Below are 23,387 nucleotides of genomic sequence, written 5' to 3' on the forward strand. Positions count from 1 at the left end.
TGTTTTTTCTACATTTCTGACAAGGGCACTGGCTTAGGAGACTTTAAATGAAGGAACTCAAAGTTTTTACTCCGTTTGAGATGCAAGTACTCAAAGTTTAATATTCAGAAAATTAAAAAGTAAATTATAAGCTGCCAAGACAGCTTTGGTGTTATATATCACGAGTCAAAAATTTTTAAGACCAAATGAGAGAATGTAGATAGCCATAATTTGCACAATGATTCATCCAATGCCAATTGTGACATTTAATGGAAGCGAACATAGTATTCTGTTCGAAAATGACCGATTAGCCTAAATAGGATAATAAACTACAAAAAAATTTTATTTTTTGTAATTACAGGTTCAAAGTCATGCACATTTTTAAGGATTTGTCATGAGTTTTGGGTTGATTTAAACACAAACACTTTTCACTATTAAAAATAAAACTAGAAATTTCAAAACAAATGAGCCTCTATCAAAGTTGATATGACAACCCGATCGAAAATAACTTTAGATGCCCCTAGGTCACAACTTACAACTCTTACCCCCCAGCTCTCGGGAGCTATGTCAGCCCCAGAGGTTAAATTGAATTATATATTCACAATATTTTGCATTTTTTTCAATTAAACTTGTATGAATCATAAGAAATTTCAAATTAAAATCATAAATGTGGCGCATAAAACGTAGGGTTTTGTTGACGTTGCTATTTTGAAAAAAAAAGACAAAAGAATTTCTTTTGAAATTTGAACTCAGATGCAACTTGTGTTAAATTACAGCTGTTTGTATAGGTAGGACTTTTGATAAGAAATAGATGCACATCTAGAAATAAAAGGCTTTTGCAAAAAAAAGTTTTTTTTACTTAAAAGCTGCATGAAATTTGACAAAAACAAGGAATGATAATCTAGAAATCGAGGGTGATTTTAAGCCTTGGGGAAATAAAGAAAGGTTAAAAGAAAAACAGATATTTCGACAAGGATCTCGGGCAACCGGCAGTAAAAAAAAGCAAACAAAAAAACATTCAATTTGAAAAACGGTCATGGTTCTAATGGAAGTGAGGTTCAAAGAGCCTTCACTTCCGCACAAAGTTTCAGAGACACGGATGGATACTATTCTCCTGTTATTTGTGGGATTCAAAATTGATCGGATTCAGAAAATAGGCTGTAAAAAAAAAAAAAAAAAAAAAAAAAAAAAAAAAAAAAAAAAAAAAAAAAAAAAAAAAAAAACTCTGAACATAGGAAAAATCAAATTTTGACCCAGTGAGACTTGTGATTAATATATCCAGATCACAACTAATTTACCAAAAGTACTACTAAACCTGGTTAATTGTCACATTTTAGTAAAAGTGAGATTTTGAAATAATAGGACTCTTTGGGTGTTTTATACATTCGCTTTACGAGATCTGTAATTCCTTATACGGTTTGGAAGCGTAGTATCTATTTTGTCTGACATTTTGTAAACAACACTGCAATAAAAATTGTTCTTTTGGTATTTCTAAATAATAGGAAATCAATTACCTATGCAGTTCAGGGTATATATTTGCACATTAAAAGGGAGGGGGTTGGAAAGTCATTTCTGCGGTTAGTATCACTTAGTGTATGCTCGTTTTCAAAATAAAACTTCTTATCCTGACAGTGTTCTCCATTCTCCTAACAATCCCATTTATTGCTTTAATAACATATTTTTCTGTGTTTTTTTTTTCCATTGTTTGGTCCGTCGTAGTACCGATTGTGCTAAGTAGCCTCGAACATATCAAGTTTAAAATGACTGACTGTGATGAATATTGGCAAAAAAAACACTATTTCAAATGTGTTAAAAACTTGAATAATAATTCTACATGGACAGTAGCTCTTGTGTGTGTAATACCTTTTATTTGATTCATTTTCACCTCTCAAAAGCCGCCTCCCCTCCACTCCCCCTCCCTCCTCAATGGCTAAACAACAATATTTCTTCTTTATTTAAAGCTAAGCTTTCCCAGACGTATTTATACCTGTCATATCGGTTTCAGCTTCAATTACACCGGTTAGGTAACAGCAAGAACACTGACTGTAGATTTTGCCAATCTCTATGTTTTCTTTGGGTAGAAAAACAACATCAGGTAGGCTCTCATGGCAATTTTTGACAGTTGCTCCAGCTGGGAAAACGCAGATCTAGATGGCTTGTCAGCTTGTCAGCATGATCACATGGAGAAGATATTTCCTTCTAGGTGGTATGGTTGTGATTTGTCTCACGGACATTTTGGACAGATGAATTTGGGGTGAGTCATTTGCTGAAATTTAAAATTTCTCAAATAAGAACAATATTATTGATTTTAGTACATAAATTTTTCCTAAGTACTTTTAACTTCCGTAAATAAATACTTCAACCTTTTAAATTAAAAAACAGGCTTCTGTTTTCAAAGTTGTAGCACCTCACACTGGAATCAAGAAAAAATTTTTGTTTTATAGTTTAATTTCAGTTATAAATTTCAGTTTTATTTAAAATTATACTTAAATATTCAATTTTGTTCAAAAAGTTATTTTGAATTGTAATTTTCTTTTAAATATAATTAAATTCATGTGTTTTTTCTGTTGTTTTACTTTTTACCTCTTATTCTTCTCTCTTTCATAACATAATTTAAACTATGAAATCAGAACATTCTGAATTAAGTTAATATCCTTCATTTAATAGTCAGAAGTCAACTGACAAATGAATTTATTTGTTGTCCTTTTTCTTTCTCACCTCTAATGGATCTCCATCTTTAGGCAAATTTAAAAGAAATAGATTTTAGAACTAAAATCAAGTTGGTGGGCTTGAAATAAAAGAGTTAAGGGCCATGGCTGATTGAAGAAAAACCCAAGAGTGATAGTCTGAGTAAGAGGCAAAGCTGGCGAAGGTTTTTTTTTTCTATATTGATCACCTGATTGATCACTGTTTTCTTAAGGAGATTGAAACTTTTTCCCATAACTTAACGAGTTGGTTTTGTTATTAATCAATAGATTTGAATCTATTTTGTCCATCTACCCAATTATATTTTCACAATTTGTTCTGCATTTTTTTAGATTAAACTTGTATGAATGATAAGAAAATCAAAATTAATATTATAAAATTGACGCGTAAAATGTAGGGTTTTGTTGACATTACTTTTTGACAAAAAAGAACAGAATTTTCAGTATCCTGATTTAGATAGACCTGAAAATAGCGTCAAATTATAGCTTTCTGCATAGGCTTTAATTTGAGAAGAAATGCATTCACTTTTAGAAATAAAAGGCTTTTGCAAAAAAAAAAAAATTTTACAAAAAAGATGCATGAAGTGAAACAATAAACAAGAAATTATTATCTAGAAATCAACGGATATTTTTAACCATTGGGCAAACGAAGAGAAAATAATAAAAAAAAAATATTTTGACAAGGATCTCCACCAGCTCATAGCTAGAGCTAAGAAAAAATAGCAACAAATAATAAAAAAATGAGCTTTTGAAGCAAGCTCTCTTTTGCGGAAAATCTTCTCCGTTAGATAATTCAACTGGAAAAAATCCAACCCTTCAACAAAAATTCCCCTTGGGAACCTCCTCCCTCTATGAAATATTCCCTCCGCAGATAAATACTTAAGGGGAATTTTTTACTCTTGATTCATTTAGTTCTTTCATTTTGGTTATGTGGTTGGGGTTTACTCCTCCTAGTAGGCTGAGAAACAGAATATTTAATAAACTTGTTTGTTGATTTGAAATTAGAAATTTTGGCTAATCGTTCATGGGAGCTTTCAAAAAACTACTGATGAATAAACTAAATATAAGATTACATTAGAATGCTAAAGGAATATAAGCAAGAGCAAGATCCAAATAATCTTGAATATCTTCTATTCTATCTCTTACATTATCCCTCTGTTTTTCTTTCAATCCTTTAGCCCCTGCCCACCTTGTTCCCCTTCCCATTTCATTTAACACCTAATAGTAAATTTATTTCTTAACCATTCACTTGGGCCCACCCATCTCTTTGTTCTGCAAAATGTTCTCATATTCCCTTTGACAGATGTCAGTGCAGTTTTATCTCTTCTTTTAAGGTTGTCAAAGTATTTTCCCATTTGTTTTTATATCTATAGTAATCAACTATATTTTTCAGTCTAAAAATCACTCATTATTTCCAAAAAAAGTTAGCACTTTAAATTATAGTTATGTCTATCATAACTTCACATTTCTCAAACTGTTGGGAGTATAGGAAGATTTTGCATCTACTGATCCACAAAGCCAGGCACTTACGCCCAAAATTTCAGAAACGCAGATAGATACTATTCTCCTTTTATTTGTGGGAATCAGAATGATCCCATTAAGAAAAAAGGCTATGTAAAAAAAAAAAAAAAAAAAAAAAAAAAAAACAGAAATTAATGCAGAAAAAAACAAATTTTGACTCATTGAAATTTAAGTTTAAAATATTCAGATCAAAACTATTGTACCAGAAAGCATTTTAAAGCCTGGTTAATTGTCCCATTTAAGTAAAAACTATATTTGAAATAATGAGACGCTCAGAGGTGTTTTATGCTTTCGCTTAACGAGATCTGTTATTACTTAGAGGGTTTGGTTGCATCATATCTATTTTTTCACAAATTTTTTTATGAATACAACAACACAATTTGTTCTAACGGTTTTTTCAAAATAATAGAAAATCTATTGCATTCAGAGTATATACTTGTACATTAAGGACGAGGGGGTTGTAAGTCATTTCTGTTGCTAATGAATTCCTTAGTTTATGCTCATTTTCAAGATAATAGTCTTACCCTTACAGTGTACTCCCTTCTCCTGATAAACCCATTTATTGCCTTAATAATATATTTTTCTCTTATTTTTCCCCATTTTTTGGTCCATTGTAGTACCGATTGTGCTAAGTAGCCTCAAATATATCCAGTTTAACATGAGTAACTGTGTTGAATATTTAAAAAAATAAACCCTGTGTTGAATATTGAAAAAAAATAAAACAGAGTATATATTTGAAAAGTTAGATCTAGAGCAAATTCTTAGGGGAAGGGGGGTAATGTGACAAAGGCACTAATAATTGACAAGTTTTTTTTTTAAGTTTAAAGAACAGAAAAAAAACAAAGAATGCGGGAGTATCCTCCACAAGAGAGGATACTCCCATATATGGGAACCTTCAGTGTCTCAGAGAAAAACTAATTAGAATTTGCAATACCCCTATTAAGGATCAAAGCCTATATGAAGGCAGCAAACACACTTTTTCCATGCTTTTTGCTACTCTTTTCTCTGTACTTTGATTGAAAATCAAAATCTCGTTGAAAATATGTCAAAGTAGGATATACAGTGGAACATATTAAGAAGATTAACCTCTTCATCTCCCAAAAATTATGTAGCACAATTATTGGTGGACTACTTGAAGAAGAATACTATTCAACACAAAATTTGTAAGAACAGTATGTCCAAATTTTGTCCAATATTTAAATTGCAATCCAATAGTTTGATGCTTGAGCAGAAAACTGAAAACAAATACCAACATAGCTCTTGGTTTTGTTTTTGAAGGGTGGCAATGCTTAGTAAAAAATATTTTTTTAGAGGTTTTGAAATCAGTATTGTCAAGTAAATATAGAAATGAAAAAAAAAACTAAGTAATTACAAAAAAGTATATAAAAGCAGCCTACTTATGGAAGATAAGATAATCATTCCTAGCATTCAGTTTTTTGGAGCAATGCTGAAGTGTTGGACAGAGATTATTAAAGCCCACATATATTTTTTAACTTGGTTATCGAACACCAATATATTTAATGTTTCAAGAAAACGTAGTTATAGAAAGTAAAGCATTTTCAAAATAGGTTGTTTGAATTAAAGCATTAAAACTAAGACTAAGAAATTCTTCATTGAATTTTAGAGCCTTAATTTTTTTTCAATTTTGGGTATTAATCACTAATATATTAAGATGGTTTTATACCACATATCTATTACAAATTATAGCTTTCTTAGAGTGTAGAGCTAGACCAATACAATCACTCTTGGTTAAAAAATGAAGGAAATTATAATTATAAGACACAAAAAACATATTCATTCAGGGCTAAAATACAGGGCTAAATTTGATTGCAGGTTTGGATAAAGAATGCCATCTTTTCAATTGTTTTCGTTATTTTTTCTATAATTATTCAAAGTATCTGATCTACCAATAATTTGAGGATTTGACTCCTAACTCCAAACAGATACATATTTGGAATCACCATAAGATGCTTAATCTGTGAATTAATGTTATCAATATTTGGGTTCTTATGATTCTGTTACTGATGGCATTGCTGTTTACTTTCAATTCAGCATTATGAAGACTGATTTTTATTTCTACTCCAACCAAATCATATAGAAAAACCATTTGTGGAAATTTTTTAAAGGGATCACTCAAAGACAAATTAGAATTTTTATTACCCCTATTTAGGATCAAAGCCTATAGGAAGGCAGCAGAACAAGAGCAAACACCCTTTTGTCCTTTTTTTTTTTTTTTTGCTACTCTTTTCGTTTTACAGGCTTTATAATTTCACATCAGGGAAGAAGGTTGGGTAAATTTTTGTGAAGTAGGTTTCAAAATGTGGTAGCTAAAATTTTTCTGCATATTATCAAGTAGCCTAAGAATTGTTTTATTTACATGTTTTCTTCTCAATAACAGAAAGTCTAGACCTTTACCATAGAAAGATCTCCAAATTTACCCCAATTGTGCTCTCATACTTAGAGAACATTTAAAGTATAAACCTAGGCCATTCAAACTAATAAGACCTTCAAATTTAAGCAGACCAGGCTAGGGCTGTTGGCATCAGTGAGAATAGTGGGGGGGAGGGTTAAAATCAGTCTAAGTAGGACATAGTGTGAAATATGTCAAGAAGACCAAGCCTAAAACAACTAGGAATCCTGGAATAGCAAAAACATTTTGTCCTAACTCAAGCTTATTCTTGGACATAAATGATAGGAAATAGGGCTAGAGAAATATCCTATAGAAATTAAAGATACATCATCCTGAGCTAAAATACAAGCCTATTGAAAAACTAGAAGGCTACATGAAAAATCTACATTGGTCTAGCACAAATGGTTGAAACCTCCTTTTAAAAAGTTGTCCTGACAAGTTATTAAATGATAAAATTCTAGACAAGCTACTTTTTGCTATTTCGGAAAGGGATTAGGTCAGTAAAATTAAACTTTAAGCATTGAACCCAGGGCAAAAAAATACTCTGGGAAGGTATTGCCAAGCTATTATGTTAATCATCTTTTTACTTACTAGTTTTGTAAATTGGTCTGCTTAACAGGTCTATTACCTATTGAAATTTCGACACAATATTAAACCCTATTTTTCAGTTTTCAGTTTCTTTTTCTCAGGTTTTAGCTTTGAAAATAGACTTATGGCAATTGCCTAGATAGCTACTTCCACATAAGGAAACATGTTAGGAAAACAATTCTTACATCTTAATATGCAGAATGATAATAGTCAGCACATTTTGCAGGCAGCTAACTTTTATATTCACTTCTTTTAGTTTTTTATACTTTTCCTATGAAATTTCTGAAAAAAAAAGCATGGAATCCACAAGCATTTTTTTAGTTTCAGAGAATGTGTTGAAACAATTGCCATTTCAAAGTTTGCTTATAGACACAACTTTAGAAATCAGAAGTGATTTCAACACAGAATAAAACCCCATCAACCTTATCAAGGTTGCTAAAGTCATTGCAGTGGTGCCAACACACAGTTAAGAACAAATGTTAGACAAATGTGCATAAAAGTTTATTTTTTTATACTAGGGTGACATTTAACTCTGCCTGTTGGGCGCACAAATCGTGCCTCTCAGCGGCCAGTCCCAAGCCTGGACAAATGAGGAGGGTTGGGCAAAGGACTTGCAATCCGTTCCCGGGAACCAGAGGAGTAATCCCCTGGGGAAACATTTTCTTGCAACAGAAACGTTAAGGAAGACCCTCGGATCAGAACCCCTATCAACAACGAAAAACGCATGCCCCAGACACGATTTTTAAAAGCAAACAACAACCTAAAATTTGGTTTTTGGAATGTCTGCACAATGTCCCAACTATCAAAGACCAAACAAGTACGCCAGGAAATGTGTAGATACCATTTAGACATCCTTGCACTGTCCAAAGTAAGATGGACTGGTTCCAGAGAGAAACAAATTGACAATCATTCTACAATCCTCTACAGCAGCACCAAAAGCAGGCATGAACAAGGAGTTCCACTCATCATGACAAGGGAAACCTCAAGATCTCTCTTGAAATAAACTGCCATATCGCCAAAAATTCTCGTAGAACGTTTCACTGGGTGACAAGCCAAACTTTCTGTAGTAGTCTACTATGCTCCCACGAACGTCGTAGAAGTTGGGACCAAAGAAGAATTCTACCACACTCTACAGGCAGTGGTCAACAACATTCCAAAACATGACATCATGTGTGTTCTTGGCGACTTAAATGACATCGTTGGTAACAACGAGTCCTACTGCCCACAGGCACTCAGTAGGCATGGCATGTGCATGCATAACAAGAATGGAACAATGCCTATTGACTTTGCTATGGCCAATAATCTGGTGATAGGAGGCAGCCTCTTTCCTCATAGAGACGTCCACAAGTGGTCATGTACCTCCCCTGGTGGCGCAGTTAGAATCCAGATCGGTCAGCCAGAAGTTCCTCTCCAGTATACAAAATGTGAGAGCATATAGAGGCGTGGACATTGGATCAGACCAAAACCTGCTAGTAACCAAATTCTCCCTAAAGTTGAAGAGGAATGAGAAATAGGTACCCAATTCAGAACCCCAATTTGATTCTGACAAGCTACTAGACAAAACGACCAGGCACAAGTTTGTTACCAAACTTTGCAACAAGTTCAAAGCACTCTACATCAGTATCCAAGATGACCAGGAGATTATATGGGACCAGATAAAGATCCTCTATATTGAGTCAGCAGGCAAGACCCCTGTGCACCACAAGAAACCAAAGGACCAGTGGCTATAAGACCGCACTTGGCAGCTCATAGAGGAGAGAAAAGTCGCAAAACTTTAGATCCTTGCCTGCCATGATGTGAATCAGATCTACAAGACCAAGAATTACAGACGGACTGACAAAGCTGTCAAAAAGAGCACGCGCCGAGACAAATGCCATTTCTATGAAGCAAAGGCCACAAAAGCTGAAGAAGCTGCCCAGAACAGAGACAGCAGGTCCTTGTGCAAGATAACAAACGAGATCATTGGGAAGAAGAGAGCCAGCAATGGTCCAGTGAAGAACAAAAACGGCATTCTGGTTACCAGTCCTGAAGAGAAGGAGGTGTGGGCCAACACCTTCGACAAAATAATGAACAGACCCTCCCCCCCCCCCGGACGAACCAATCTCCATCCCTGAAGATTCTCAGATCTTGCTAGACATCCACACAGAGCCCCCGACTGAAGACGAAATTCTGAAGGCAGTCAAATGCTGAAAAACAGCAGATCACCAGAAGATCACATCACAGCAGAAATGCTGAAATGCTCCATGCACACCTGTGTCACCTATTGAAAAAACTTCTTTGGAACCATCTGTACAACAACAAAATTACCTTCGGAATGGCGTCACAGTACACTTGCGAAGCTCTTCAAGAAGGGCGATACCATGCTCTGTAACAACTGGCTAGGTATCACCCTGCTCTTGATTCCTGGCAAATTGTCCCAATACAACATCACCTAAAGGAATACCTGCTTGAAGAACAGCATGACTTCCACCCAAACCGCTCTTGCATGAACCTAATATTCACACTGCAAATGCTCATGAAGGAGAGCTGGAAATGGCGCAATAAACTTTACATAATCTTCATAGACTGGCTCATTAGACCGCCAGTCACTCTGGAAGCTCCTTTGCCACTATGGTATCCCTGATATCATAGTAAATCTCATCATGGTGATGTATGAAGATACAACCTGTTGTGCAAAGACAGCAGAGGGAAATTCACGCAAATTTCCCATCCTCTCCAGGGTGAAACAGGGGTGACTCCATTCTATCACTAACAGTAGAAGATCCCTTCTACTGTTTGCAATCGTCATAAATTTTGTACTGAGGAGCATTGACTCAACTGAGCTGCATCTAAATGATTGCCTGCTGAGCGACCTAGAAGTTGCTGACAATATTGCCATCCTCAAAACCTGCAAATCAAGGCTTCAAGCACTGCTCTTGATCATCCAACAAAAAGCAGAAGGTTTTGGCCTCAATATCAACCCCAGTAAAACCAAAGGCATGGCAACTAGCAGTTCACCAATGAACATTAAATGTGGCAATAATGATGTGGAACTAGTGGTCCATTTCAAATATCTTGGCAGCACTATTGAGAATACAGAATCCACAGCTAAAGAAGTCATTGTCCAAATTGGGCAAGCTAGCAGCACCTTCAACAGACTCAAAAAAGTTTGGAGATAAAGTACTTTCTCTGTCCAGCTTAAGCTCTGCCTGTACAACAGCAACGTCCTGCTCGTCCTCCTCTATGCAGCTGAAACATGGCATCTCAATCAAGAACAAGAGAGGAGAATTCAGTCATTTGAAAATATGTGCCTACGTACATTTTTTGGCATCCATTGAACCCAGAAGGTAACAAACGAGCACATTAGAAACGTCAAAGGTCAACCATCCCTTGGCAAGTCCATACAAAGGCGCAGATCGAGCTACCTTGGACATGTGCTGCACATGGACGATTCCAGAATTCCCAAGTCTACTTTTTTCTGGTTACCCAATGGCACCCACCACAGAGGAAGACCCACTCTGTTGTACCTAAAACAACAACCTGCAGCACCTTCATGGCTCAATACAGCTGGAGTGGGAAGACATTGCAGCTGCAAGTTTCAAAGACGACTGGAGACTCTTCTTGGACGCCCTAGGCGCCTCTGGAGGCACAGAAGAATCTAAGGGTCTAAGGTAAGGGTGACATAGCAGTTTCTCAGTCAGATAAAATAATGTAAATACAGATGATTAATTTTTGATCAAATATGATGAATATGGATGATAAAAATAAATTTTGGTAAAACGGAATTAATTTAAAGATGATTGGTAATAATAAAATATTAAGATAGAATTTAATTTGACCCTTGGCTGGTGGTCAGTGAACTTTCAGCTGATTGATGAATGTGAGGTTTGTACAGCTAAGCCACCTGAAGCAATAAATGGTGTAATCTTGCACCTTAATCTGGGAAAATAGTCTTCCAATACAACTTGGCTAGATAGCCTGCCATGTGCTCTCCTGATTTACCACTCTTGGGGATTGTTTCATCCACTGAATGTCTTAGACTTTCAAAGTTTTGTGTGTGAGCACCAGTCACAGGATCCACAAAATTTTAAGGAATGATTCACTGTCAGGTGCTGAATACCTTAATTGTTCAAAGTAATTTACACTCTCCAGCAATCAAAGATTATTGTTGCACTGGGAAGAAACCATTTGTATATAATCTCATACAGTGTTTCTGCTGACCATTCTGGAACAGGAATAATAAAAAAAATTTCTCAGCCCCCTCAATGTGCCAAACACCCACTGCCCTTCAATAAAATGTCCTCTGTTATTATTTATTTTTCCAATTTCTACAATTATCCCTGAATAACCCAATTTTTCACTGTAGCTTCCTACAATGCTTAACCACAATTTTAATTTATCCTCTACCCATATTGCAAGGAATCCACATCATCTCTGTTATCTACATTAAAGAAAAATTTTTGGGTTGTGGCACAAAGTCTCTACACAAACAGATTGTTGGTAATTGTATCTTTTTTTGACAACTAAAACTTCTATGCTCAGTTCTTTTCTGACAGTAGAACAAATGTACTGCTTCATCAAAATAACATTTATTCTTACAATCTGGGCAAAAAAAATTATTGGGCAGAACATTTTGGTAAATCAAAAGTTGCTGAATGTCATCTTAAGTTGGATATAAACTTGAAAAGACATAACTTTATGGTTGAAGTACTACATAAATTTTTCACCAACAGCATGATTCACTATATTGACTGGTTCATACAACTTTAATTTCACCTTGTTTTTCTTAAGATATATTGAAAATATAATCTTGATGGTGTTAAGTGTTGATGCCACTGCAGTTTCTAAGTAGTGGCAGCTTTAAATAAACTTTGTAGATCCAATTTGTTTCAGCAAAAGTTGAAAAACAGAATAAATACTCATCAAATCCATACTTTTTCCAAAAATTTGGTAGAAAAAGTGTAAAACATTGTAAGAAGTAAAGACAAAGGTTAGCAGCATGCAAAATGAGTTAACTATGATTATTAAAAATAATATGAAGTGAGAGTTGTTTTCTTAAAATCTGTTGTTATGTGAAAGATTTAATTTTATTCAAGATTTAATTATTTAAGCTAGTACTGGATTCCCTGTTATTTTATTATATTTACTGCTGATTCTAATACTATTTCAATGGTTTTTTCTGTAAATTTTGGAATTCTGTTTGCAGAAATTTTAAACCTTGTAAATTGGGATTGATCTAAAGTCAGAAGCTGTAACCAGTTTCTTGTTCTTTATTTACTACTGCTACTACTAATAACTCACTGCAGCACCAAGCTGCCTAGGGCCAACACAGGTATGCTTGCTCCTCCTCCAATCCAATCTATTAAAAGCCACCTTCTTTACACCCTCCCAGGAAGTCCCATTTCCTTTTAATCTTTATTTATGACACCCTCCCACCCCTGATAAGGACAACTTGCTTTCTGTTTAGCCCTAGAAGGTTGACTGAGAAGGACAATCTTTGGCAATCTGTCATCCTGGCCTAGCCAACTAAACCTTTGTTTAATTATAGCCCTAAAAAGCAGCATTAAACTACATTTTTTGTAAAGTCTACTGTTTAAAATAGGGTCAGTTGACAGGGTATCCAGAGCAATCCATAGGCAATTTCTCTGTAAAACATTTAGTAAATTTTTGTCTGCTTTTCAGAGCATCCATGCTTCTTTATTGAAGTGCTCTCTTGAGGCAGAAGGAGTGGAGGTAGGCACTTCAAAATACTTTCCTGAGACATTTTAGCCAGTTGATACATCCATGAAAGTTCCATTTTCTTAACATCAATAGGATAACAAAAAGTAGCTTGTCTACAATTTTCCCTCATAATTTACCCCTTAAACACCACAAAACAAATTTGTTACCTTCAATCAGCTATTTATCCTACCTACCCAATTATTCTGGGAATATCTTGGTAAAATTCTAGTTTAGCTACTTTTTGTTATCATGCAAAGGGATTGTTGTGAAAATAAAACTTCCAGGGATAGTTCTAAAGACTGAAGTCTGTAAAGAGGGCAGTGACCTTTGATGAACTTTAAAATGTTAGTGCTATGAAGTGAAATCTTGCAAAACATATCATCTGCTTAAATGAAAGTTATTTGTCTGTTATAGTGCCAAACTCAAATTCTTCATCAAAGTACACCCTATGTGGAATTGTTTTTTTTACCATGTATAAAATTCTTTTAGTTTGCAATCTACATTAGAATAGTGTCTGACCACAGATGTCAAATGAAAATTTGATCTTTGCTGAAGACTGAAGAAGAGGCAATTAGATTTTTCCAGGTTAAGAGGCTGGTGCCCAAAACATAACAGCTTGTCAATAGACACAAAATTATTTTATACCTTTTGATAAAAAGCCTTGCTGGAGGTGTATGAGAAAGGCATGTCAGAAACGAGCTCATTTGCATGTCAATATATAGTTTGATTATGGCAGAATGCCATTTGTTTCATTTATCTGTAGTTTTACAAATGATCATCTATGGCCTGTTATGAATAAGAGCTAGACATTTCCATAAAGTTGTTAATAAAGTATTGTGTTTTCATCATATTTTTTTCAATAGGATTCAGCATCAGAGAAACAGGTTCTACTTGGATAAAGATATTTGGGGTTGGCACTATAACAGACAAGTAACAAATGAAATACTGGGACTGTTTTCAGCTTCACATCTTTGCACAATTCTAATTGATGAGGTTTAAAAGATCTGCAAATAGGTTACATTTCTTTAATTTAGGAAAAACCAAAGATATGGCTTAAAATACTACTCAAATTACAGGAACTGTATTTTCAGAACTGAAACATACAAAAAGAAGCTGATAACTAAAAATTAAGGTAACTTGTTGTATTGTCAAAATTTCAACAGTTCAAAATTTGTATCAAGTAGGCAAATTTCTTAGACTTAAAAATCAGAGGAGAGTTAACACGGAAACTTGGTATTACCTTCTCAGATTATGTTTTTAGACCTAGATTCATTGCTGAGTTTCATTTTCCTAACCTAATACCTTTCCAAAATAGCAAAAGCTAGCTAAATCAGAATATTACAAATCACTCTGCTTGGTTAATTACTTCATAGATATTACAGACCTTGAACTATTTATAACTAAGGCTACCTTTACTCTTGAGCATTAATTAACTTCTGAGAATGTTATAAATTTTTGTAGGCTAAATAATTGAGAGGGTAGGCTAATTGGAAGAATTTAGTATGGACCTTTGTAAAATTCTACTTAAGCTACTATTGACTACTATTGGAAAGGGGTTAGGTTAAGAAAGTGAAACTTCAGGGATGGGTCTATGGGCTAAAGTATGGGAACTTCCTTGTTAGCTAGAACACACTTAAGAATTGAAGTTAGGTTAGTTATAATGAAATATACCTAAGTATGATAAAAATATAATAGTTTAGAAACAAATTTTGGTAATATATTTGTACATTAGGGGGGGAGGGGGGTAAAGCATAGCATATATCAAATACATGACCTAAAGAAACCTATTCTAACCTAACCAAAATAGCAACTAAATATTTAAATAAAATGTATTCTCTAAACAAGCCAAAACTAATCATCTGGTAGGCCTATCAAGAAGTTGATAGGCCTATACCAGTTTCTTTTCTAATGTTTGCAATACAATTTCACATGTGTAAGAGGCATCAAAGTATGTCACATGAAGGTATTTTACCTACCCAGTATACTTTACCTACCAGAAGGTAGCCTAGTGTTTTAAGCCATAGGCCTATCAATATTTTTTTTTCAGAATTTGGGATATGTATTCACATATCTTTAAAATTTTATAAATTGGGATTGATCAAAGTTGTGAAGTTATGAAGGTGTGGAGGTAGGTACTTCAAAATATCTTCCCAAGACATACTTTAGACCATAGACCCATTCTTGAAAGTTTCATTTTCCTAACCTAACCCCTTTCCAAGATAGCCAAAAGTAGCTAGAGTATAATTTTACCCTGACTGATTCAACAATTTTACTTTTGATGTGAGACAAAAAGGCTAGATAAGAAGCACCAGGCCCAAAAAGAGGCTAGGCCTAGTGTTCTAGATAAGGCACATGTCTTTCATATTCTCTTTGGTAAATAGGCAGAATATTTTCACTGGAGACTAGCAGCATTTGTACACTTATTTATGTAGCCCTACTTTGCTTGAAAAAGAGATAACCTAGTTCTAGTTATCAAAATAATGCAATATCAAACTCCAAACCATGATCCTGCCTCGTGTTTCTTGAAATTCTGCTTCTCTTCTTGCATTTATTTTATTCTCCTTCTTCGGGTTCTTGTCCTACGTTGCCTACAATAAAATGACAGATGAAGCTACATAACGAATCTAAACATAACCTACTTAATTTTAATTAAAAATCAATGGACTCGGTCTCGGCCTTCGTTCTCGATCAAATTTATTCATACCTCACTCACCAAAAATTAAAATTAGAACTTAGCACAAATTGAAAAAATAGTATTAAAATAATCTGCAATTTTAATTGTTCTATAAAACAGATTACCTATTCGTAGTCAATTATTTCTGGAAATTCCTGTAGTTGAAAAAAAAAATCATTTTTGAGAAAAAAGTCACACACAATGCCTAAAAATCTCTCAAAAAGAAATATTTTGTTTTCCGAAACGTTGCATCCACAGACAGTGCAGCGGAAAGACTCCTTTAAAAATACAACATTACTGAACATTTTAAACGTTCAGGCTTGACTACGAAACATCGGCTTGAAACTCGCAGCATCACGACGACAATTAAAATGAGTTTTGGAAAATGGAACAGAGTTGCATTTGATAAAACAGAAAATCTGACCAGGAGGTTTTCCTATAAATGGGGTTATTTTGAGTGACCCTATCATTGAACCGAAATATCTATAGCACTAAATCAACGAATCAGCTTTTATGGCAATTCGAAACATGTATGTTTTAAATTTAAAGATGAAAATTTTAAGGTATTACTAAATAAGAAAGATTGCATAATAATTTTAGTTAAGTTTATAGCCATAGATAATAAACTTTTTATTTATAAATATTTTGTTTATAAACAACTACTTGGTTTATATGTAGCTACTTTTCACTATCTTGAAAGATAATTAGGAAAATGAACTTTCAGGAATGGATTACAGACTTAAGAATGTACGGGGAGAGGCCCTAACTCCGCTCCTCCCCTCTATATAATGCAGATTATTCTATAATATTGCTTATTTTTTGCTTAAATTTGATTCATTAATCTTGTCAGAAGCATAAATATGTCCTTACCTAAAGAAATTTCACCCTTTTCCCTTCTTTATAGTACAATTAGTTAATTATCTCTGTAATATGTCAACATTTTTACCACCGTGTGACGTACTCTCAGGTATATTAAAAAACCGGTCTGTCTAGTCTACCGTAAATTTAATCTATTTTGGGAACTAAAGAACTGCGTCACAAAGTGTACAAAATTTTAACAGTTGGTGGTAATTTTTAAATGAAACTGAGTTTGGGATACTGATTCAAAATCTAAAAAGATCAATAACCAAACAAACATCGAGGAACCAACACTCAGACCACACAAATCTGAAGAAAATAATTTTAATTTAATTTAATTCTTTTAAATTCTTTTTAATAAAAAATTATCTAACTGTTTCTTGAAAGAGCCTAAGGTACAGGACTGTCAAATCCCAACAGGACTGGAGTTCCAGGCCCGCCCGACGGCAACTCTCAGACCCAAGTATGAGCGAACTGCAGGGGTGGATGGCACCAGCATATCATTTTGGTTCCTAGTAAGATAAATTATTTCATAGATTAATATTTTGGACTTGTCCCATTCTGTTTACACAGTCAAATTCGTTTGATAATGCAAAAGTGGCTCCAACCCCCTCTCCAGGATTTTATTTGAAAATTTCACACCCCCACCCCCTCATACAATATTGTCTCCAAGAAAAATACCCCAGCCCAAAAATGTAAGCATACTGCCCAATATCAAAACTATATGTAAACAATGGGTATATTTCATAACTTAAAAATAACTAACTGCAGGGGCTCTGGAAAGTCTTGTTATCTTCAAAAGCATATTTATTGGACCATTCAGCTATGAACAAAGTGGCCAGCTCAAAACTTTCATCAGAAATTTTTTGGAGAAAAAGAGCCTAGGAAGGGCTAGCTGTCCTTCAGTATTTTGGCCCCTTAAAAGGGGCGGTAAAACTTTTAGTATCCGTTTGAATGATCCCTCTTCCAATACGATAGGACTTTTGGTCCAATAAGATGAACTTTCGGGGGAAAAAAATTCTCCATTGTAGGCAAGGGCATCAAACCTCTACAATAGAGTTCTCTGATACACTAAATCTAATGATGTGAGTTTCGTCAATATTCTTACACTTTCAGGGGGTCCTTCCCCCTTTTTCAAAGGAAATTTTGTCTGGCTCGTGGCTTTAGATGGGCAATCTTTTTTATCTGTTGTGAATAACTTTAATTTATTTATTAGCTTTTTACCGACGGAGGCATTTTATTGTAGATAGGCAAAAAATCAACCAGATTTAGAGCCAGATCTCAGTAAAACACATTGCAATGAAAAGGTCAACTTACATTGATATAAGTTTGGGCTACATGGGGATACTGCTGACCACCGTCCCGTCCTCCACTTTCCCCAACCATCTAATCTCCCAGCAGCTTTCCATCCAAGAAAGAAATTTTTTAGAAGTTCCAATATTTTTGGGACATATTAAATTGCGGATGAATAAAATAAAAGCAAAATATTTCAACATTATAGAAGTTGGATGTTTGAATATGTATTAAGCAGTTCCTAGCTAAAAATATTAAGGGGTTTCAAAAAAACTATTTACAAACGAAGAGAGATTATTCTATAGTTTAATGTGTGGACCTTTTACCTTCTTTCTTCCCTGGCCTGTTTACACTTCAGTATCTTTTGTCTCATAGCTTCAAGAATGAATATTATTTCATGGACAAATATGAAAAACGGTTCAAGGCGTTTACCTCTCCCCTCCGGGAAATAGCCCCTGCGAAAAATATCCCCTGAAAATACCCCCTTGGAAAATACCCCAGAGAACCTCCCCCCCCCCTCCCTCTTCCCTGAGGAAAATAAGGTTTCTAAACCTGATGATTTTAATTGAGTTTTTATTTTAGTTTCGATGAAAAGTGCTAAGGAATGGGAAAAAGAGGAATTTATACACAAAAAGTATCTTAAGAATTTAGAAAGGAAACCGCAAATTCATTTTTGTTGAAAAATTTTCATGTAAATTTTTGCAATTTTGACAGTATTACGCACCAAATTAAACAGTAAATCGGAGAAGAAAAAAAAAGTAATCATCAAAATTAAGCCGGAAACATATGGCACCAACAGGTTCAAGAAGGTTTAGCTTTCTTGTGCGAGGATAATTTTTTTTGGCATGGACATAGGCTGTATCTTGTCAAGAGGGGGCAGACGATTCTGTGATTTAGGGGAAAGGGCTTAAAAAGCTTCCCAAGGTCCTTCGATTATAGATTCTGAGAAACTCGTCATTTTATATTTCGCTAAAATTCGACCTTTAGCATTTTCCATGTTCTACTTTTCTTGCCCTGCTACGTTATAATAGCCTCACTATCATACTTCTGCTTTCCAGACAACAGAAATACCATAAAAGCAATTTAACAGGAATCAAATTACGGTGAGATAACAGCTTTTTTTTCTAAGAGTTCCATTCAAAAATTGAAAGTTGGACAAAAGTTAAAATCCAAATTAGTATAGGGGTGACTGGTCCACGTTTAGCCAAAGCAAATAATCTCAATATAAAAACCTGCGGGGACTTTTGGTGGACTATAAAAGCTCTGACCAATGGCAGTGTATGTTTTTAAAATGTCTTGCCTTGATTAATAGTTTTACCTAAAATATCAGACTAGGTCACGTCTTATGGTGATTAAATCTGGAATTCTGTTGATTTTTGTATGCACACCTATGCTTAATTATGAATATTAGAAAAGCAGTTAAATTATGTTTAACCCTCTTATTATTTGCCTGTCTTTTGGCAGCATTCGAGATGTGTAATCTTCACCAGTTTTCTGTTAGCATTTTTCCATCCCGTAGAATGGTGAACTCCCGCGTTAGAAAACAATATCCGGGGTAGATTCGGTATGATGTACCCAGGTGTCTAAAAGTGACCTTTGCTTGTAAATGCCGTTAAAAAAGCATATTTTAAGGTTAAAGACAACCTCGAAACACAAAACTTGATTGATTCTGGCGTTGTTTAATCCTGTCAGACCAGTAGGTGAACCAGTAAGTAAACCTGTTAAATTTCATTCAAGATAAAATTCTTAAAATCAAAACAGAAGAGAGAGAGAGAAGAAAGGTGGCTGGGAAGCAGCAGAAAAGAAACCAGCAGTTTTTCCTGTTTTAATCTACAAAAAGTCAGTCGGATTCTCTGGAAGGGCCATGACATGGTGACTCTGCAAGACTATATGACAAAATTTGAGAAGCTGAATATCCCTCTACAAAGTCTTACCTGAGTTTCTTTACACTCTTTTCCAACACATGATAAATATTTACAGAGGAACAAGAAAAAGGACTAAAAACTCATTTGAAAACGATAGCTAATATGCATCTCGACAGTACTCCCCTAGAGGCACGTTAATATGCATACACTTATGCCATTATTAAGAGTATCAGATAACTGAAGTGGAAACACTGGAGGAATTAAAGGAAAAGATTGGTACGCTGGTTTTATGGATCCCTTAAAAATCTATCTGTAAGAATGCTAGAAGGTACAAGCTTGTGACGTGCAACTGCTTTCAACCGTCACAGCGTAGGCGCTTCCTTTAACAGCCTGGTTATATGTTTAGATGATCACATGTTCAGGCCAGAGGACATTTAGAATGTTGACGAATCGGGTCTGAAAACATCCACACGCCAAGTAATATCATTTTACATCAAATTCACAAGTAATTAGGGAAGGTCACGTCAACAGACAGATGTCAGTTGACTACGATATGTGTTGGTGCTAATGAATTGGGAACTAAGTCCTTCCTCTACTTACTTCCCAAGAAAAATGTATTTCGTAAAAAATCACTAGAATTAGGAAAAAATGCTATTTTTGGAACACAAATCAGTATATATCACTAGATAGAAGAAAATCACTAGGTGACATAAAATATCACTAGAATTAGTGATAAATCACTAGGGGTTGCAACCCTGATCTCAAACTCAGTTCTATCTAAAAATTTCCACCAGCTGATAAAGTTTATTACACTTCGTGACGCAGTACTGGATGAAACCAAAATGGATTAGTTAATTACTACTTTCATCAGACTAGAGAGGCTTTTTTTTAAATATACCTGAAAGTATGTCACACTATGATCAAAATGTTGATATATTACGGAGACAAATAATCAGCCGTACTACAATCAAGGGTAAAACCTGAAATTTCTTTAGGTAGGCACATATTTATGCTTATGACAGTAATATAAAATCAAATGTAAGCAAAAATTAGGCAGTAATGTACAATAATTTGCATTATATAGAAGGGGAAGAGGGGAATTAGGAGCCAGGGGTTGTAATTTGCTATTGGACAGGATGGAGGGGGCATTGCCCCTCTTAGATCTCAGCACGCCCCCCCCATAAGATCTCAGTTTGCCTCCCCAACTGAAATTTGGTTTCTTCCCAAATCTTGTCAAAACCAAATCAACTTATAAATTTCAAGCATCAACAGAAGCGGATCAGTTTTGTTAGTGCATATTTACCTTTATAGTACTATGAAGTACCTAGATAGTACTTTTGTAGTACTAAATAGTACCTTTATGGTCCAAAATTGTTTTTTTTTTAGTTTTTACCACCATTTTTAATTGATTTTGGAAGATTGGATAAACTTTGCCCCTCCCCCCAGCATTTTGACGAAAAAATGCTACTGTTATTTTCACTACTACTACTGTTATTTTCCTACTACTGTACTACTACTACTACTACTACTACTACTACTACTACTACTATTACTACTACTACTACTACTACTACTACTACTACTACTACTACTACTGTACTACTACTTGTTATTTTTCATTTACAGTGAGCAAAATTCGAACATGCATTAGTTGAAAAACTGTCTAAAATTAAATATAAAAAAAAACAATTTTTTTTAACTGTAACTATGGAGGACATTAAAACTTAAAATGAACAGAAGTTATTCCGTATATGAATGGGGCTCTTAAAGATATACGTACTAATTTCTGGTTGTGTTTAGTTTTAATGATATTCCTTACTTTAAGTTGTAAAAAGCCGAATATATACACTATCTTTGGTTTATTATCACATAAAAATCAAAGTTATGATGCTGCTTAAAGTAAAATTAAATCCTAAGATTGGCTAGAAAATAACACAGACAAATTATTTCTTATATCGGCCGTTATTTGACAAAATTAAAAATTTAGTGTAAAGAAAGTATTGAAGAGGGGGTGAAATTCCTCATAAACGTAATATGTGGGGGATCACCCTTTCCTCAGTACCTCGCTCTTTACGCTAAATTTCGAATTTTTGTTCCAATTCTTTAAGAATAACACCTGAATCACAAAGACCGTTTAATTAGAATAAATAGCTCTTTAGCGTCAAGAGCGAAGCATTGACGAGGGTACGACTCGCCTCATATACGTAATAATTTATTTTCGCTTTAAGTTTTAATGCTACTCCTTACTTTCAATTGAAAAAACTTGTTTTTCTATTTAATTTCTTTTTTTTAATACTGCTGGGAAATCTAGCACCCCTTCACAAAAATTCTCTTCCCCATGAAAAATTCTTCCATGAAAAGACCTTCCCACATAACCCTCTCTCTTGCCCCCTGCCCCCCCCCCCGTAGAAAAATCCCCCTTAAAACGTGTGTATATTTCCCAATAACCAATACTAGGTTATATGCAAACAATGGGCCAAGTTCAAAACTTCCAACCCTTCCCCAGGGACTTTAAGGGTTTAAGTCGTCATCAAATACATAGTTATCAGATATTTCGAATATGCTGAGCAAAATAGCTATCTTGAAATTTTGAGCCTTGGCGAATTTGGGAAAAATGAGCTTTGGAGGGGGCCTAGTTACCCTCCGATTTTTTGGTCACTTAAAAAGAGCACTAGAACTTCTAGTTTCAGCTCAAATGAGCCCTCTCGCAAAATTTTAGAACCACTGGGTCGAGACGATCAACACTGGAAAAAAAAATAAATAAACACGCATCCGTGATCTTTCTTCTGGCAAAAAGTACAAAATTCCACATATGCGCAGATAGGAGCTTGAAATCTGGACAGTAGGGCTCCCTAATGCGCTGAATCAGATGGTGCGATTTTCATTACAATTCTATGTCTTTTAGGGGTTGTTTCCCCTTTTTTTAAAATAAGGCAAATTTTCTAAGGCTCGTAACTTTTGATATGTAGGACTAAACTTGATGAGACTGATATATTTAAAATCAGCATAAGAAATCGGATGCTTCTGATCTATCTATTGGTATTGAAATTCCGTTTTTAGAGTTTCTGTTACTATTGAGCCGGGTCACTCCTTACTTACAGTTCGTTACCACGAACTGTTTGAAAAATCCTTTATGCAACTGAAGACCAGTATTTCCACGCTAAAAAAAAGAAATAATAACCCATTATTTTTCGGTAAAAAAATCCTGAAAAAAACTTATGTCAACATTCCAAAATTTTTCCTGGCAAACACAGACCGCTTAGATCCTATTTCCTGCTAACATATATTTATTTTTTTTTTTAATATTGCAATATGGCTTCTTAATCAGACCTGGCAATCAAGCAGGTCGAAGAGTCTTGTTGACTGACATTTTCGACATTTCAACACCAGAAAAAGTAAAGACTCGTTTATTCTTTTTGGCATAAAAAGAACAAATAAAGGGGAACTCATAAAAAATGAATGTGGAAAATCATGGAAAAAATTGGTCCTCACATTCATCAGCTGTGGCTGATCCTTTGCCTTCTATAATTTTTGAAAAAGATTTTTGTCGGAAAACAACGACCAAACTTATAGCTTCGCTCTCTTCAAGCTTAGTTTAACCTGTAGTAGAGGTCTTTAATTTACAATTGTCAATAAAATTGACAGGTTTCTACCTATTTCTTTCTTCCGTCGCTACATATTTGACTATGCTAAAAACGGGCTCGACCATCAAATTCGAAAAGGGCAAAATCAAACAGTTCGTGGTAACGAACTGTAGTAAGGAGCGACCCGGCTCAATAGTAACCGAAACTCTT

General features: G+C 34.7%; 1 long non-coding RNA gene across 1 annotated transcript in view; it reads right to left on the minus strand.

The window, feature by feature from the left end:
* Window positions 1-15,478, minus strand: part of LOC136034922 (uncharacterized) — a 54,628-nt gene extending 39,150 nt beyond the window's left edge. The window contains exons 1-2 of the long non-coding RNA XR_010619294.1: window positions 15,405-15,478; window positions 1,967-2,245 (exon numbers count right to left, since the gene is read on the minus strand). This is a non-coding gene — a long non-coding RNA (uncharacterized LOC136034922). The remainder of the gene's footprint in view (window positions 1-1,966; window positions 2,246-15,404) is intronic.
* Between the last annotated feature and the right edge of the window lie 7,909 nt (window positions 15,479-23,387).

Source organism: Artemia franciscana, chromosome 13 (genome assembly GCF_032884065.1).
Source record: "Artemia franciscana chromosome 13, ASM3288406v1, whole genome shotgun sequence".
In the NCBI taxonomy this organism is placed as follows: Eukaryota; Metazoa; Arthropoda; class Branchiopoda; order Anostraca; family Artemiidae; genus Artemia; species Artemia franciscana.